Source organism: Bufo bufo, chromosome 4 (assembly GCF_905171765.1).
Source record: "Bufo bufo chromosome 4, aBufBuf1.1, whole genome shotgun sequence".
NCBI classification, from domain to species: Eukaryota; Metazoa; Chordata; class Amphibia; order Anura; family Bufonidae; genus Bufo; species Bufo bufo.
Genome location: NC_053392.1, coordinates 540,873,125 through 540,886,130, shown reverse-complemented (window position 1 = coordinate 540,886,130; position 13,006 = coordinate 540,873,125). Strand labels below are relative to the sequence as shown.

Below are 13,006 nucleotides of genomic sequence, written 5' to 3'. Positions count from 1 at the left end.
CAACCAACACTGGACCAGACCCCAAATATACTGAACACACCACCCAACTACACCAGACCCCCCATATACAGAATGCCCCCTCCAAACTACACCAGACCCCCATATACAGAATACCCACCCCCAACTACACCAGACCCCCCATATACAGAATGCCCCCTCCAAACTACACCAGACCCCCATATACAGAATACCCGCCCCCAACTACACCAGACCCCCCATATACAGAATACCCGCCCCCAACTACACCAGACCCCCCATATACAGAATGCCCCCTCCAAACTACACCAGACCCCCCATATACAGAATACCCGCCCCCAACTACACCAGACCCCCCATATACTGAATGCCCCCTCCAAACTACACCAGACCCCCCATATACAGAATACCCGCCCCCAACTACACAAGACCCCCCCATATACTGAATGCCCCCCACCAAACTACACAAGACCCCCCATATACTGAATGCCCCCCCCCCAAACTACACCAGACCCCCCATATACAGAATACCCGCCCCCAACTACACAAGACCCCCCCATATACTGAATGCCCCCCACCAAACTACACAAGACCCCCCATATACTGAATGCCCCCTCCAAACTACACCAGACCCCCCATATACTGAATGCCCCCCCCCAAACTACACCAGACCCCCCATATACAGCCTATCAACCAACACTGGACCAGACCCCAAATATACTGAACACACCACCCAACTACACCAGACCCCCCATATACAGAATACCCGCCCCCAACTACACCAGACCCCCCATATACAGAATACCCGCCCCCAACTACACCAGACCCCCCATATACTGAATGCCCCCTCCAAACTACACCAGACCCCCCATATACAGAATGCCCCCTCCAAACTACACCAGACCCCCCCATATACAGAATACCCGCCCCCAACTACACAAGACCCCCCATATACTGAATGCCCCCTCCAAACTACACCAGACCCCCCATATACAGCCTATCAACCAACACTGGACCAGACCCCAAATATACTGAACACACCACCCAACTACACCAGACCCCCATATACAGAATACCCACCCCCAACTACACCAGACCCCCCATATACAGAATGCCCCCTCCAAACTACACCAGACCCCCATATACAGAATACCCACCCCCAACTACACCAGACCCCCCATATACAGAATACCCACCCCCAACTACACCAGACCCCCCATATACTGAATGCCCCCCCAAACTACACCAGACCCCACAGCCTATCAACCGCCACTACCTGTAAAGCACAGGTCCCCTCCCCCACCTCCTCCTATTAGTACTACTTCGGTTATGAATGGCAGTGTACGGTGATATACGGCAGGCAGGAGGACCGCACACAGCCGCGTTACGCCGCCATAATAGCAGTGTGCACACGGCGGAGCGGCGCCTCACGTCACCTGTAACTCTACTCCCCTCACACTTTCCTCACAGAGGCGCGCTGTGTCCTATCACGTGATCTATCAACCACCAATGGGTATGACGCATGCGCAAAGACCAGCCGGCTCCAGGCTACCGCTTGGACACTGAGGGGCCTGCTGCTGGGGCCGGGGGCAGACACATCAGCGCCGGTTGCCTGTGAGTGTTCAGTCCGTCCTCTCTTGCTCCTCAACCCCCGGGTCTGCAGCGGGGGCATGAAGCACGGGGCTAAACTACAACTTCCAGCATCCTGTTAGCCTAGATGATAATAAGCTGCATGCTGGGAGATGTAGTTCTGCAGGAGCTGCTCAGGTGCAGGGCTGGCGGTCTTGCACAGTATGTTGCATGCTTCTTCTTCTTCTTTTTTTTTTTTATCTTGCAGGTTTTGAGATGTTATTGCCTGAAGTTAATTTCTTTTACAGTGTAGAATGGCTTTTGGTCCCTGTGCAGGCGTTGGGCAGTGTTCACATAGCACTTTTACTCTGCGTTCAGTATATGAGACAGGAAAGAAGCTGCAGGGACCTGACGGATGCTGATAGGCGAGCGGCCCTGGTTTTCAGCTGCCCTCTTCAATGCAGAAGCGTAACGCATTGAAGAGTGTTACTTATGGCGTGCGGGTAATGCACTGCCTGCAAACCAAAAACTAAGTGTGACTGGAGCCTTACAGACTATAAGGCCTCGTTCACATTTCCCTGTGTGTATGACGTCTGTGGAAAAATCAATTAGAGTTTCATCCGTGAAGATGTCCATCTATATTCTGCAGACTCCGTTGGGGCACATTTACTAAGCTTGCCTTTTTTTGGAGTAAGGCTACTTTCACACTGGTGTTTTGGCTTTCCGTTTGTGAGATCCCTTCAGGGCTCTCACAAGCGGTCCAAAACGGATCAGTTTTGCCCTTAATGCATTGTGAATGGAAAAGGATCCACTCAGAATGCATCAGTTTGCCTCCGTTCTACCTCCATTCCGCCCTGGAGGCGGACACCGAACTGCTGCCTGCAGCGTTTTGCTGTCCGCTTGACGAAACTGAGCCAAACAGATCTGTCCTGGCGCACAATGTAAGTCAATGGGGACGGATCCCTTTTCTCTGACACAATAGAAAACGGATCCGTCCTCCATTGACTTTCAATGGTGTTCAAGACAGATCCGTCATGGCTATAGAAGACATAATACAACCGGATCAATTTATGACGGATGCATGCGGTTGTATTATGGTAACGGAAGCGTTCAAAAAAAGTTAATGTGAAAGTAGCTTATAAAAAAAGGCGTATTGGCAAAGTCTGTATTCTATTTGCACCTTGTTTATTATGTTTTCATAACAGTTTTTTTTCTTGTTTAAGTCTGACCTCTAGTGGTCGTTTTCCTGTAAGACCGATTTAAATTCACTAAACTGGTCTACATAGCATGTACATGAAAATATGGCGCAAGTGAGATGAGTTTTGACGCACGTCTCTATTAAAGTAGGCAAATTGTGGCACAACTCGCCACTCAAAACAGACAGAGAACAGACAGTACACCAGTCCTGGGGTGGAGTAGCAATCAGACTGTTTTTACGATTATCTAGTGCAAATTAAGGGTACTTTCACACTTGCGTCAGAGGATTCCGGCAGGCAGTTCTGTCGCCGGAACTGCCTGCCGGATCCGTCCAAACATAAGCAAACTAATGGCATTTGTCAGACGGATCAGGATCCTGATCCGTATGACAAGTGCATTGAAATGCCGGGTCCGTCTCTCCGGTGTCATCTGGAAAAACGGATCCGGCTTTTATTTTTTTCACATTTTTTTTTTCCGGTCTGAGCATGTGCAGACCGCAATGCCGGATCCGTTTTGCCAGAACACTCGGGGCTGGATCCGACATTAATGCATGTCAGTGGGAAAAAATGACGGATCCGGCATTCCGGCAAGTGTTTGACGGAGATAAAACCGCAGCATGCTGCGGTATTATCTCCGTCCTGAAAAGACTGAACTGATGCATCCTGAACGGATTGCTCTCCATTCAGAATGCTGAAGGATAAAACTGATCAGTTCTTTTCCGGTATTGAGCTCCTAGGACGGAACTCAATGCCGCAAAAGAATAACGCTAGTGTTAAAGTACCCTAAGGCACACCTACATAAATTGGACAGAAATCAGACAAAAAAGTAAAAGAAATTCAGAATTTGTCTTAAAACTCATAATAGGCCCAAATGCCTCCAAAACAGGTGCAAAAACAGTTGGGAAGTGAGACTTAAAGGCTATGTACACCTTCGGAGGCAATTTTTTTTTTATAATTGCATGTTATTCATGGGCGTGGCCATCTGGAGGCAGGGTCTGATTTTTCTGTGATAGCTGGGAGGAGCAGGAGGTTGCCAGTGCCAGAATTATGATGTCAGACGCCGGGTCTCCTGAAGCTTTCGGCGGCAGATATAAAAGTAAGTGCTTTTTGCTGCAGTTGGCCTCCGTGTGTGAAGGATCAGCCATTAGGTGTTATCTGCTTCCAGGAGTGGGGTGCTTTGTCTAACATGAGTGTTTCCAGCAAGGATACAAGCTTTAAGAAGGTTCGCTCTGAATCTTCCTCCAAGGTCCCATCTACTAATGAGGGTTCCAGAAGATCTAAAAGGTCTAGAAGTAAGGAGTGCGCCATGTGTTGAGTCAGTCTTGCTGCTGACTATAGCAAACCCAATTGTATCAGTTGTACTAATAAGGTTATGGCACAAGAAGCTCCATCACTGCTGCTGCAGTTGCAGGAAATGGTAAAAAATCAGGTCGAGGCCTCCTTAAGAGGTTTTCGGTCAGCGCCTGTGACATCTATACCTCAGCCGGCGGTTGCTCCCGCTGTCGCAGTACCATCTGACGTTAAAGAAGACGGTTTAATTATGGTTCAGTCTGACTCGGAAGAGGGGTCTGAGGATGATTTATCAGGAAGACTGTTATTTCATTGTGAAGATACGGATCAGTTGGTCAAGGCAGTAAGATTAGCCATGGGGCTAGAAGAGGCTAGGGAACAGAAGTCTATTCAGGACATCATGTTTGAAGGACTTGAGATAAAGAAAAGGAACGTTTTTCCTATTCACCAGACTGTGTACCAACTTATTAAATCAGAATGGGAGAACCCAGACAGGAAGTCGTTTATCCCTAGGGCCATCAAAAGGAAGTATCCCTTTGAGGGGGGGATCAAAACTTGGGATCGTCTGCCTAAAATTAATGTGGCTATAGCCAACATTTCTAGAAAAGGTTCCTTGCCTTTTGAACACTTGGGGACTCTTAAGCAGCCCATGGATAAGAAGGCGGAAGGGTTCCTTAAGAGAGTTTGGGAGACCGCTGGGGCAGCGCTGAAACCAAGCATAGCATGTACCTCAGTGGCTAGGTCCATGATGTGGATTGATCAGCTTTCAACAGATATCCAAAATAATGTGCCTGGGGATCAGCTGCTGGCCTCCCTCCCTGCAATTAAGAAGGCAGCCGCTTTTTTGGCAGATTCCTCATCTGATACCTTGAGACTGTCAGCTAGAGCTGCGACCTTAACGAACTTTGCTAGACGAGCGCTCTGGGTGAAAAGCTGGTCAGGGGATCTCAGCTCCAAGAATAAATTGTGCTCTATCCCATGTGAGGGCGAGTTCCTTTTTGGATCCGTTCTCACTGATTTATTGGAGAAAGCAGGAGATAGAAAAGATGTTACACAGTCGTCTAGACCGTATAGGCCCTTTCGTGCTAAGGGAAGGGGAGGGGGTCATGTTAGAGGCAGAGGCCAAGCAGGCAACAGTTGGAGGGGGCCCAGAAAGGTAGTGGCCTTATGTTCAACCAACCCTCTTCCACCTTCAAGAAACCCAGTCCACAATGACTGGGTCTTGCGGGTGGGTGACAGACTGAAAAACTTGGCAGAGTGGCAGTTTATGGCAGGAAGTTCGTGGGTTCTAGAGACCATAAAAGAGGGTCTCCGCCTCGAGTTCATCAGTCTGCCACCTACCCGTTACATAGTCACAAAGTGCTCTTCGGGGCCCTCGGGTCAGTCTCTTCTGGAGTCGTAGGTTTTGTCCCTGGTAGAAAAGGGGGTTCCGGTTCCGGTAGAGGAAATAGGTCAGGGGTTTTATTCCACTCTGTTCCTTGTAAAAAAGACAAATGGAACGTTCAGGGTCATTATAAACCTGAAGCCCCTGAATCAGTTTCTTGTTTACCATCGGTTCAAAATGGAGTCCATAAGGTCAGCAATAAATATTTTGAAGAAGGACTGTTATATGGCATCTCTAGATTTAAAAGACGCTTATTTCCATGTACCCATCCACAAAGACTTCCAGAAGTTCCTGAGGTTGGCAGTTCAAATAAATTTCCGTTTGATGCACCTACAATTTTGTGCCCTGCCATTTGGGATTGCTGTAGCTCCGAGAGTCTTCACAAAAATCATAGCCGAGATGGCGGCTCACATCAGAGAAGGAGACTGCATCTTTATCCCGTATTTAGACGATTTTTTGCTGGTGGCAGAATCCAAAGAAAAGGTCCGAAAATTCCTAGTTCATTCCCAGGGAATTATAGAAAAGCTTGGTTGGGTAATCAACTGGGAAAAATCTTCTCCTCTCCCTACAAAACAAAAAGTTTTTTGGGGAATCTTATTAGATTTTGCGGTTTAGAAATCCTTCCTTCCCAGGCAGAAAGTTTAAAAGATTTTTTTCTTTAATTCAGGAAGTTTCCTCTGTTCCCCTTATTACTATTAGGAAAGGGATGTCTTTGTTGGGCCTTTTTACCGCCGCTTTTCCTGCGGTGCCATGGGGTCAGCTGCATTCCAGGAAGTTGCAGTTAGAATTGTTAAATTCCTGGGTTGGTACTCAGTTAGACCTCGATAGGAAAATTAGATTGTCTAATGAGGTATTCTCGTCCTTAGGTTGGTGGTTACAGGAAGATAATGTATCCAGAGGTTTAGATTGGAGCCTCCAGTGTTCAGTAGTAATAACCACAGATGCTAGCCCTTATGGTTGGGGGGCGCACACGGGCAGTTTAGATTGCTAGGGGTCCTGGGAACCAGAAGTTCGAGTTAGATCCTCAAATTACAGAAACCCTAGCGGTTTTTAGGGCCCTTCAGTCCTTAGCCCAGGGCTCGACAAATCCCAGGCGCCAGGTCGCCATGGCGACCAGGAATTTAGTCCTGGCGCTTGGGTATTTGTCAGCCCGTTTTCAAAGGTGCCCGGGCGATGGGTGCGGAGCTGCCGTTCTGTCCGGAAGCAGCACCGTTTGAAACAGCTCCGTCACAGCACACAATAGCAGAGAAGCTGGCAGCAGGGAGGGGAGGGGCTCGGGAGGAGTGTAATCTGATCCTAGAGTGGAAGCTGCTTCTGCCAGCCCCTCCCCGCCCACCAACCAATCAGAGCTGAGGCGAGGCAAGCACTAGCAGCTCTGAGTCTGAGTCACTGACACAAGTACAGGAGGAGTCTAAGTAAGAATCGAATGAGTCACAGGTTAAAAGAATCTAAAGATCTGACTCATTCGATTCTTTGAGTTAAAAGAGCCGTCAGTCAGACTCTAGAACAGTTTACACTGAGGCTGATGCTTTTGCAGCAGTGATAAGATTAAGTGACAGGACACAGTTTAGATTACAGTTTGAATTAACCCTTTAGGATCAAATTGGCTTCTCAAGGAGATCTATGTTAAAGGCATACCTTCTTCTATCTCATTCAGTATCTATAGAACTAAGGCTACTTTCACACTTGCGGCAGGATGGATCTGGCAGGCTGTTCACCCTGTCGAATCCGTCCTTCCGCTGTTTCGCCGGACCTCCGCTCCGTCCCCATTGACTATAATGGGGGCAGAGCTCTGGCGCAGCACGGCAGTGCATGGTAGTACTGCATGTCCAACTTTTTAGTCCGGCGGCCTCTCACCGCGAACTGCCGTACTGCGCCGGAGCTCCACCCCCGTCCCCATTATAGTCAATAGGGTCCGGGGACGGAGCGGCGGTATATGTAACATGGTATACAGCATTATTGGGGGGGCTCTATGGAGAAGTGGGGGGGGGGCACTATGGGGGCACCTACTAGGGGCTTTATGACGCGGCTCCGCCTGGCTCCTAACTTTTTTAGCTGGCTCCTAGATTCCGAGGAAATTTGTCAAGCCCTGCCTTAGCCCCTTCTATCCAGGGTAAAGATGTAAGAATTTTGTCCGATAATACTACTACAGTATCCCTGATCAACAGACAAGGAACTACCAGATGTCCAGTTCTAATGTCGTTGTCTTTTCAGTTTTTTTTCCCTGGCAGAATCCCAGCTAAATTCAATATCAGCGACCCACTTAAAGGAAGACCTGAACTTCAGGGCGGACTATCTCAGCAGACATCTGATATCTGGTTTCGTCAAGGAGTGTGTTCCGGAAGATCTTGGACTTACGAGGCAAGCCTCAGGTAGATCTCTTTGCAACAAGGTTAAACACACAGGTCAGCAATTTCTACTCCCTATCGCCAGCAGACAGGCCTCTAGCAGTGGATGCTCTATCTCAGAAATTGGATTGGGATCTAGCGTATGGCCCCCCCCCCCCACTTATTCCCAGGGTAATCAAAAAAATAAAGGAAGAGAGAGCAAGAGTCATCCTGGTGGCTCCCTTCTGGCCGCGGAGAGCTTGGTTCTTCTGTCTGAGGGTCATGGCTCTGGGGGATCCTTGTGTCCTTCCGGAGCTTCCAAATCTACTAATGCAGGGGCCAATATGTCATCCAAAGGTACGGAATCTCCATTTAACTGCTTGGCCTTTAAGAGGCAGACCTTAAGGGCTAAAGGGTTGTCTGATGCGGTTATCTCCACCTTACAAGCCAGTAGAAAAGATGTGACGTCTAAAATTGACTTTAGAATCTTGGAAAAATTATTTTCTAGGATAAATCTTGCTTTCCTTGACCTAGACAGACCTGACCTAACATGGCGGACATCCTGGACTTTCTGCAGAAAGGTCTGGAGAAGAGATTGAAACGGGCCACTCTCAAAGTTCATGTATCAACTTTAGGGGCATTGTTTGGCCAGAAGATCGCGGATCATCCCTGGATTATCAGATTTCTTAAGTCCATCAAGAGACTGCAATTATCCGTACCAATGCGTGCTCCGTCTTGGGACTTATCAGTTGTTCTCCAGTCCTTGTGTATGGTTCCCTTTGAGCCCTTATCTGATATACCCTTCAAAGTTCTGGCTCAGAAAACTGCCCTGTTAGTTGCAATAACATCAGCACGTAGGGGAGGTAGCAGTATTATCTGTTAGGGAACCCTATACCAAATTTTTAGAGGACAAAATTATCCTTAAGTCAGACCCAGCACCTTAGGTCAGACACCTTCCATATGTCCCAAGAGGTGGTGCTTGCCCTCTTTCTGTACTGATCCCTCTTCTGAGGGAGATAGGAAATTTCATATGTTGGATGTACGCAGATGTGTTCTGGAGTTTATAGCCAGGACTAAAGACTTCAGGAAATCTGATAGACTCTTTATTAAGGTGTTGGGACCGAATAAAGGAGATAAAGTGAGAGGAGATACCATAGCTAGATGGATTAGGCAGGGTGTGAGGAATATGGATTAATATTTACTGTCAGCCATGTCCTCACACCCCCCATTTGCTGACAGATAGCGGAGGTAGTGAACTCCACAGGAGGGCCCTGCTTCAAAGCCCCAGGCCTCATCTGATGCACCTCTTGGCATGTTCAGTGTACATGCAAAATTAGTTTCCACCCCCCCCCCCCCCCCCCCAGGGGGTCCAGGCTTCAAGGGGAAGGTCACACCTCACCTCCACCAGATTGGAGCCAACTGAATCCTGCAGGAAAACCCCCAGCAGGGGGTATCCGCCCTTGCCCCGGATCAATGAAACCTCCCAGACATGTTGGCACCTACCTTTCATAAGGAATTAAGAACCGCCTGGCCATCGCAGGCGCAAACCGGATACATATTTGTGTCCCGGTGGCCACGAGGTACGTTCCCATGGTCTTTGGTTAATGGGACGAGGTCAGTGTAGGGAGATATCCATATCTCCCCATAGAAACCACATAACGGTGCCAGGTTTGGGCTCTACTTGTAGCCGGAACCCAGGCAGGTCCATTGGTCCCAGAACCATCTCCCTATGACCCTCTGGTCTGGAGCTATGAACCCTAAAGGGTTTTGTGGGTCATTTGCTGCCAGCCCAGAAGAAGGGGAGTGGACCCCTCCCTGAGGCCGGGAGGGGAGGGGCTGGCTACAGGTTAAAAGTCTGGTGCCAGCAAGTAGGCTGGTCTTTCTCTGAAGAGTGGTCACATCCTACAAATGTGTTTAGAGGGACCCAGGAAATAGCTGAGATCACGGCCCTTCATGTGGACTCCAGCAAAGAACCATCTCAAAGGAACCTTCATCTTACCCGGTAACTGACTTTTACACTGCTTAACCCTGTTGTAACCATATAACCTGCAATCTGTAACCTCAGACCACTGTATATATTGTCTGTGTATATTGTGTTATATCTAGTGTGCCCATACGGCGATTAAATCTATAATTTAATCTTGTGCTATCTTGTATCTCGATCACGAATTCCCACGTCCGTGTTTTGGCCTAGTTATAAGCTACCGCGGGTTGGTTTCTGACCCTATATAATCCCGTTAGCGGACCGGGCTTATATCAAACTAGAACTGGTGGCAGATACCCAGGCTGAGGAGTCGCTGTTTCACTGCGGCAGTGAAAAGGCTCTCTCAGATTGTTGCCTCTCTGTGCCCGCGTGGACAGGAGGTGTGTGTAAGCTATACCAACCTGACCTTACGTGCTCCACTGGAGGGCGTAACTTCACGTTTTTGGTAGACCCGTGACCATACCACGTCTCGTGAGCTCGACTTAGTTGACGTCGAGTGGGCACGAGGTGTGGTATTCATCACACATGGTATTTCTGCTGCTTATGTTTCTGCAGGTTTATCTCCTCCGGATAATGTGAAAGCCCACTCAATTCGGGCGGTGGCATCTTCCTGGGCAGAAAGGAGAGGTGCCTCCATTGATCAGATATGTAAGGCAGCTACTTGGTCGTCTCCACATCCTTTTTTTGTCACTATAGACTTGATTTGGGCTCTTTTTCTTCCTTAACTTTTGGGCGTAAGGTACTTCAGGACCCACCCTAATTTTCTTTTCTGGTATTCTCTCTGGTGGTGCTGTCGTGACATGGGGGAAAGCCGGTAATTACTCACTGTTAATTCTGTTTCCTCATAGTCACGACAGCACCACGGCTTCCCACCCTTCGATCTTGATTGTAACAATTGGTGTTCACGGGGTGTTGCAAAAATTATTATTATGTTTGTCTTGCTTAAGTTTTTTTGTTTCAGATGTTAACTAACTGGAAGGCTTTCTAGATGTCTGTAATCCACTGATGTTGGGAGGGAAGTACTTCCTTTTTATACTCCTAGGTTTACTGTCCCTGGGGGAGGAGTCCATCTCTCCTGGTGGTGCTGTTGTGACCATGAGGAAACAGAATTACCGGTGAGTAATTACTGGCTTTATCTCAAAATCAGTACAATGGAATAGTAAAAAAAAAAATTGCCCCCCAAAGATGTACATAGCCTTTAAAAAATAAGACAGTTGAAAACAGGCGGCAACACTTTAGTAAATGTGCCCCATTGACTTCAGTAGGTCCATGGTTCACATTTTGCAGACATACAGTTGCACAAAGCACACAGATGGTCCGTGCACTTTCTGCATCTGTATGCCTATTCTGCAAAAAGATAGAACGTGTCCTATACTTGTCCTCAGAATGTGGACCACAGACCCAAAGAAGTCAATGGGATCTCAACATGGACGGTATCTGTATTTTGCGGATCGGAAATTTAAGGACAGCTAAATACATATGTGCGCATGTGGCCTAAAGCTGGATAACAGTGCGGCAGGTTTCTGTTTTCTTTCGAAAATCATCAGGAACCTGACTACGAAGTCACCAGGATTATTGAGCATCAGAACTGTTAACTGGTTCCAGTATGGACTTCCACACTGAAATTATTTTGAGATCACATTCCCAGAATGCAGAGAAAATCTACACTGCTCTTAGGCTCTGTTCACTCTTATATCAGGAGCCTCTGTCATTGGAGACAGAACCTACGATAGTGGGACCATCGGGCACGTGATTGATCTAACCTATCCCTTATTTTTGTTTTTCTGCTCCTATGATGGAACTGAACAGCAGAAATCTTGGCGGAAGTGAGGTCATCCTGTTAGTGGTATGATATTTCCAGTATAGTGTGTGCAGCCAGTTTTTTATCCTCAGGATAGGTCATCTAGATCAGAGCGGTGGGGGTCCGACACCCGGAACCTCCGTCAATCAGCTACAGAAGTCGCACTACATTTTTTGTATTGCAGTTATTCATATATATAATACGGGCTTGCTATTTCTGCAGGCAAACCATTACCAGTCTCCCCTATAATTTCCATGCAGAAATAGCAGATTTTGACCATTTTAAATGTATCTCTCAGAAGACTAAATCCCTACCTTTCTTGAAGCACAAAATCTGTCACGTAGGGATCAGAGTGGTAGATTGTGCAAAACTCAGTGCACTAAGAATTGAGCTGAGACGTCTGGTCGTTGTGGCAGGGAGCAGTGGGTGGCTTGGTGACAGTAAGTGGGGTCTGGGACGAATTCACAGGAGGCATATATAGAACAGGGTACCTGCTTTAATAGACCCTCGAGACTCTATTAACGCTACTATCAACATAAGGTCATCTAGAGAAACAGCAGTTTTTTTTAATTCTTTTTCTCCTTTAGGTGTTTAGGTATCAGAGCAATCAAATGAAAGCTATGTTTTACACAAGGATCCGAAACAGGGTTTTCTTTACCCTCCTGGTTATTAGTTTTTCAATTCATAAACCTCCACACTGAACTCCCAGCAGCAGATAGAAGCCTGCAGGGCACGCTGGGACTTTGGGTGTGACCTCACCTGGGCACAAGCCTGACACTTCTCCCATGGCCTTTGCTCAGCAGAGGCTCCTTTCCTGCCATGTTCTCCCTTCATCAGCAGCCGGTAATGGCGCGCATGCCGCTCTTTTTCATAAGAAATGAAACGGCTGCTGCTGTGTGTTCAGCACATGGGATAAGGGGAGTGTGAGAGGAGCTGCCAATGGCCCCTCAGCCCACTGATCCTGGCAAATCAGCAGCCTCCTCCCTAATAACAAAGCTCTGTACTGTGCGGAGCTTTCAGGCACTAGCAGTATTGTGCTGCCTGTGCTGTTCACAGCGCTCGGTGCGCTCCCGAATGGCAGTGAAATTATCGTGTGTATTCATACACATTAGACATTTTTTAGGGAGTAAAACTGCCTGTACAGGCGTCTATGATGCTTGTACAGGCGTTATTGCGACTTCTGATCAGCTGTTTGAAGAGATGGTGCTCCATGCGAGCGCTGCTTCCTCTTCATTACAAGTATTCACATGGAGTGAGTACTTGTAATTACACTAGGCCACCGCTGCAAGGGAGACGACACGTGGTTAAGGACCAGGTTTTGGCACTCACATGGTGTTGGACCCCCGTTCAGATATTGATGACTTATCCTGAGGGTAGGTCATCAATATAAACAGGCTGCACAACCCTTTCAAAGGGGAACCTTATGTGAAAACCAAATGGACCCCTAAAGCGAATGCAGTTTCTTTTGTCATAGGGTAG

At 47.8% G+C, this 13,006-nt stretch overlaps 1 protein-coding gene across 1 annotated transcript in view; it reads left to right on the top strand.

Moving 5' to 3' along the window:
* The first annotated feature begins 1,495 nt into the window (after positions 1-1,495).
* The window catches only part of TASP1 (taspase 1), a 235,101-nt gene continuing 223,590 nt past the window's right edge, over positions 1,496-13,006 (top strand). Inside the window, exon 1 of the mRNA XM_040429971.1 lies at positions 1,496-1,590. The gene's annotated coding sequence lies outside the window, so the exon portion shown is untranslated. The remainder of the gene's footprint in view (positions 1,591-13,006) is intronic.